This window comes from Octodon degus, unplaced genomic scaffold (genome assembly GCF_000260255.1).
Source record: "Octodon degus isolate 3935 unplaced genomic scaffold, OctDeg1.0 scaffold00093, whole genome shotgun sequence".
Taxonomy (NCBI): domain Eukaryota; kingdom Metazoa; phylum Chordata; class Mammalia; order Rodentia; family Octodontidae; genus Octodon; species Octodon degus.
Window position 1 is genome coordinate 3,051,330 of NW_004524669.1, and position 6,598 is coordinate 3,057,927.

Consider the following 6,598-nt stretch of genomic DNA (forward strand, 5'->3'; position numbering starts at 1 on the left):
TGTGTGTGTGTGTGTGTGTGTGTGTGTCACCAAGGATGGAACTCAGGACCTTGTGCTTGCCAGGCAAGCACTTATTCCACTGAGCTATCTCCCTGGCCCCTCTTAACAGAATTCTTTATTTCACTTTTCTCACCTTTTCATCTTCCATAAAACTTCAAATTCTGTTCTTTAGTTAACTCTGTGCTAGTTCTTTTGAATACTGTTCTATTGTTAGTGGAGGTACAATTTTTACATCTAATAGATATTTACTATATGTCAATATTTGACTTGTCTTAATGTTTATATTATAGTCATAAATCTCTTTTCAGTAGTTAGGAGTAGCACATTACAGGTTCTTACGGTGTGCTGGTATTCAGTTTGTCTCTGATGATGCTATTACTGTTGCTGATTTTGTTGCTATTGCCAAAGTGCCATAGATGCTGCTGTCAACTGCTTTTCTCTGCATGCCACATCTGGACTACCTTCTGCTATTAACAATACTGTGGCCAGGCCAGGGAGATGGCTCAGTAGAATAAATGGGTGCCTGGCAAGCACAAGGGCCTGAGTTCAATCCCTGGTTCCGCAAAAAACAAACAAACAAACAAACAAACAAACACACACAATACTGTGGCCCATTCCTAGAGAACTGGTTGCTGCCAAACACACTACAGCCTCCCTTTCCCAAATAGACAAAGGTGACTGGATCTTGAGACAAAGGCAAAAGCCTAAATTAGCCAGATTAATCTAAGGTTAGTGAAAAATCCGAAGAGAGAACACATGATACAAATGTGTGTAGAAATATTAACAGAATACTTTCCATGTAAGAATTTAACACGATATAAGTGAGGCCCACAGAACCCTGAACAGCCACAATCGGGAAAGAAGCTCTCCATGACACTTCAGTCAAAGTCCTGGAAGTCTAACACAAGAACAGAATCTTAAAAGCTGTTGGAAAAAGGCAGTGAATTATCTATAGAAGTGAACATGTTAGAATGACAGCAGACTTCCTAACACAAAACTTAAAGGCCAGAAGAGCTTGGGGTGAAGTATTCCAAACCCTAAAAGAAAACAATTTTCAACCCAGCCTGATATAGACTACAAAATTGTATTTCAAAATTGATTGAGAAGTAAGGTCTTTTCTATGACAAAAGCTACCTTAAGAAATTCAAGGGGCCGGGGAGATGGCTCAGTGGAATAAGCACTTCCCTGGCAAGCGCAAGGGTCTGAGTTCAATCCCCAACTCCGCAAAAAAAAAAAAAAAAAAAAAAAAAAAAAAAGAAATTTATCATCACAAAACCAGCATTCCAAGGACATCTTAGAAACAAGAAAGATAATAATAGCAAAAGATTTAATAGAATGAATATACCAGGCAAGGTGAGCAGTTAAGCAGAAGGAGGGAAAAAAGGGAATTAGCAACAAGAAATAATGCAATGACAAGAATAAGTCCAAACTATCAGTAATGACTTTCAATGTGAATGGTCTTAATTCCTCACTCAAAAGATCCAGCTTGGCAGAATGAGTACTGTACAGAATGGTACTCTGAATACAAGAAATGCATTTAATGGAAAAAGTAATTCACAGACTAAAAAACCAAGGATGGGGAACATTTTCCCTGCAATAGGAACCTGGATAAAAGCAGTAGCAGCTATCCTGTTTTCAGACAAAGAGGACTTCAAGCCAAAACTAATCAGGCAGAGGTCACTACATATTGTTTAAGGGAACAATTCAACAGGAAGAGATAATTAGAAACATTATATGCAGCCAACACCGGCACACCCAACTTCATAAAGCAAACACTACTAGACATAAAAAAGATCAGATAGGGGCTGGAGAGATGGCTCAGTGGTCTAAAGCACCTACTTAGAACAAGCTTAGCAAAGCATCAGGGACCACGGTTCAATCCCCCAGCACCACATGCCAGCCAGCCCCGCCCCCTGGTGGGCTGAGCTGGCCACACACACACACACCACACACACTCTCTCTCTCTCTCTCAGATAAATCAAATCAAATCAAATAAATAAATAAAAAAATAAAAAATAAAAACAATTGTTTTAAAAAAAAAAAGATCAGATAAACACTGACACAATTATACAGACAACCTCAATATCCCACTGTCAAAATAAGACTGATTAACTAGACAAAGAAAGAAAATCAACACAGAAATATCAGAGTTTAATCATATACTCAAACAAATTGACTTAATAGATCTTCACAGAGGTACATATCCAAAAACATCAGGATGCATATTCTTCACAGCAGCACATGGATTTTTTTCCAAAATAGGCCATGTACTACCCCACAGATCATACTTAAATAAATACAAATAAATCACAATTATTCAATGCATTTTATCAGATCATAACACAATGAAATCAGAAGTCAATGCAAAAAAACCCTCCAAAACTCCCACGGGAATTATGCAAACACATGGCAGTTAAACAATGTACTTTGAATAATCAGTGCAGCACAGAACAAGTCAAGGAAGAAACCAGACAGTCCCAGAAGCAAACACTAATGCCGGTACAACACATGGAAATCTGTGAGCCACAGTGAAAGCAGTACTAAGAGGAGAGTGTATGGCTGTGAACTCCCACATCGGAAAAACAGTGAGCTTGGGGCTGGGTCCCGATGTCCCTGGCAGCTGGACTCCTTTGCACTACGAACAGTACAACACCAACAGTGCACCCTGAAGGCACAGGACTGCCCTTGGAGGGGCTGCTGAACCTTGTCTACCAGGCACCCAGGAGGTACTTCTGAAAGTGGTGCAAATGCACTTCTGTGACTTCTATTGGCTGCAGGCTGCATGAGAAGGACCCTGAGAAACCCTTACACCTCACAGTAGAGGCAGAGGCTTTGAAGATGTGGCTGTTAACTTCACTGTGGAGTAGTAGGCATTGCTAAATCCATCCCAAAAGCAGCTTTACAGAGATGTGATGAGGGAAACTTTTATGCACATGGCCGCTATAGGAAGAACCTGGGATAACCAGCAGATTGAAGAACACAAATAGCTGGACAAGTCTAAGAAATAAAGAGATAGAGAAATGCTATCAATATGCTGCTTGGACTCAACATGAAGGAATATTCCTTTGGACGGCAGATACTAATATGACCATGAAACAAACTGGCTTAAAACCAGCTGAAAACTTTGCTAATAGAAAAATCACTGATTGATCATTTATCATTAAACTGGCCCACTAGAGCTCATACTGGACTGAAGCCATATAAGTACTTGGGATTTGAAGAGAAGCTGCAAAAATGTAAGAAAGGTTGAAGAACTTACACACTTGAGAAGCACATAAGGACTAGAGTTGGAGAAACATTTTATCAATATGAGTAATGTGGGAAAACCTACTCTGATTTTAGTGAAACAACTCAGCCTGGAGAGAAGAATGTAGTGTGTAAGAAAAGTATGAAACTTTCATCAAACCCAATGATGTTCAAATTTATGAAAGAAATTGCTGGGGGAATCCATATGTATGTGAGCAATGAGGAAAGCTTTCAGTATACACAGTCATTGTCAAGTACATGAAGAAGTCATACTGTAGAGAAACCCCATACATAAAAGCAATGTGGGAAAAACTTCAGGAGACACAGTGTCAAAGACATGAGAGAAATCACATTGGGAACAAATCCTATGTAAGGAACTTGGGAAAGCCTTCACTACACATAGTTATTGTCAAATACATGAGAGAAATCACCCTGGGGAGAAACTCTTATGTATGTAAGCAATGTGGGACAGCTTTGAGCACACACAGTTCTTGTAAAGAGAATGAAGAACCTCACATAGGGGAGAAACTGTGTGTGTAAATACCGTGGGAAAGCATTCAGTACATGAAAATACTGTCAAAGACATAAAAGAAGTCACATTGGGGAGAAACCCTATATATGTGTGCAGTGTGGAAAAGCCTTCAGGAAACAGAATTATTGTCCGAGAGATGAAAGAAATCGCACTGGAGATAAACCCTATGCATGTAAGCAATTTGGGAAAGCCTCCACTGCACACAGTTGTTGTCAAATACATGAAATAATTCACCCTGGGGAGAAACCCTATGTGTGTAAGACTACTTTGAAAATTTTTGTGACCATTTCTCATGTAGTGGAAAACAGTACAAATAAGTAAATATGAAAAATTTGATGTCAATTATTTTTTCACAAATTTTCCAGAAAATACACTCCCAGGTAGAGATATCTTAAAGCATAAATATGTGGGGTTTTTTTAGTAAGATTGTATAACTTTTTTAAATGTATATTATTATTATTATTATTATTATTATTATTATTATTTGATACAGGGTTTGCTATGCAGCTTGGACTTCTAGTTATCTTCCTTTCTCAGCCTCTTGTGTGCTGGAATTACAGATGTGCATTATCACACCCAGTTGTGGTGGTCTGCATGGTGTGGGGCTGGCACGGTATGCGGTACTGGGGATTGAATCTGGGTTCTTGTGCTTGCCAGGCAGGTGCTTAGACCGTTGAGCTATCTCCACAGCCCTGGATTATATATCTGTATATTCACTTAAAAATTTTGATTTGATATGATTTATTAAAAAAAAAAAACTTTACCTAAGTCAAAAGAGTTGCTTCTGGGCTGGGGAGATGGCTCAGTGGAATAAGCACTTCCCTAGCAAATGCAAGGGCTTGAGTTCAATCCTCGGTTCCACAAAAAAAAAAAAAAAAAAGACTTGCTTCTGTTTTCTTATAGAAATTTTATAGTTCTATAAAGGTTTTGACTCATTTCACTTAATTTTTATAAAAAAGAAATAATTGCTCAAATCGTTTTGGGTGTGAATATGTTGCTCCAGCACTGTTTGTTGACAAAGGCTATCCTTTTTCCATTAAACTATTTTACATTTTTGTAAAAAACAAGTTACAGACTGTGTTCTTGTTCTATTTCTAGACTCTGTTCTGTTCCATTAATCTTTGTGGTTGTGCTGAAATTTGATTGAGTTATGCTGATCCTGTATGTCATTTAGGACTGACTTAATATATCTTTCCAGGACAGGCCAAATAGCTAAGCGGATTAAAGCGCCTGCTTAGGTAGAGGCAGGGGCCGGATGTTTGATCCTGGGGCCTGCAGTGCTGGCCCCGCCCCTGGGGGCTCCCTGAGACAATGAGACTGGGCGTGGTGGTGCCTGCCTGTAATCCCAGCACTTGGGAGGCTGTAAACAGGAGGATCACTGAGTCTGATTTAGTAGTGAGACCCTGAACACCCTGTAGACCCTTCCCTAAAATACAAAAAAATTTAAAAAAGAATAGACAAAACAGATAAACCCTTAGCCAAACTTACCAAGAAAACTCAGATCAGTGCAGTTAGATTGCAATCAATTATCAATATAACATACACAGTGGAAATCCAGAATTTATTTAGTATCTGCTATTAGAAATTATATCATTAAAAAATGTATTTGTTTGAAACTGTCTCATTGCTATTTATCAATAAAATTATGGAAAAAATATATTTGGTACAGGGTCTCACTACTGCAACTCAGACTCGTAGTGTTCTCCTGTTTTCAGCCTCCCCACCCCTGAGAATACAGCTGTCCTCCACCACGCCAGGTCTCCATGGATGGCTCAGCATGTCTGGGGGCGGGGTCAGTGTGGCACGAGTTACTAGGGATGGAATAAAAATTGTATTCTAACAAATTGGAAAATCTTGAAATGGACAGATTCCTCAATGCTTATGATTATCAAAACTAAACCAAGAAAACATAAAAATATTGAAGAACCCAATAATAAGCAATGAAGTTGAGACAGTAATATTAAAAACAAAAAACAAAACAAAACAAAACTAAAAATAGCCCAGGACCTGATGGATTCACTGTTGAATTCTAGGAAACTTTTCAGGACAATACATCACCAATACCCCTCAGACTTTTCAGTGAAACTGAAAGGAAAGCAGCGTTTCCAACTCATTTCAAGAAGCCAGAATTACTGATCTTAAAATTGGACAAAGATTCAACTACAAAAGAAAACCACTGGCCAACTTCCTTAATGAATACAGAAATAAAAATCCTCCACGAGATATTGGTAAACAGGCTGGGGGTGAACACCTCTACTAGAGATACTTGGTTGGGCGGTCTGGGGGTTCCCGGCAGCAGTTCCTGTCCCCACAGTCACAAGGCCAACATTCACATCCTCGATGCTTCCTCTTCTTTTCCTGCAGAAAGCATGGGGTGGGATAATGCGAGCTAGACTTCTCAGAGCCCTCGCCAGATCTCACAGCCTATTGTCAAAAGCATTTCCATGCCAAAGACTGGTTCATCTAACTTTAAGACCATTTAAAGAGTTTGGAAATCCCGCATGCAACAGCACCCTGACAATCTGCCACAACCTAGATTCATACCTTCCTGTTAAAGCAGCTGATGGCTTCAGTAAGACTCGGGTCCTGGAAACAAACCAGAAAATCTCAAATGCAAGCACAGTGCCTCCACTAAACACTGCACATGGCCAGGATGACAAGGTACACCTTCTGACCATGAGGTCCCTTGGTACTCACAGGAAAGTGACCCACTAATCTTTTGGGTTTCTAAGTGGTTTATAAAAATATTAAGGAGGGGGGCCAGGGAGATGGCTCAGTGGAATAAGCGCTTCCCTGGCAAGTGCAAGGGCCTGAGTTCAA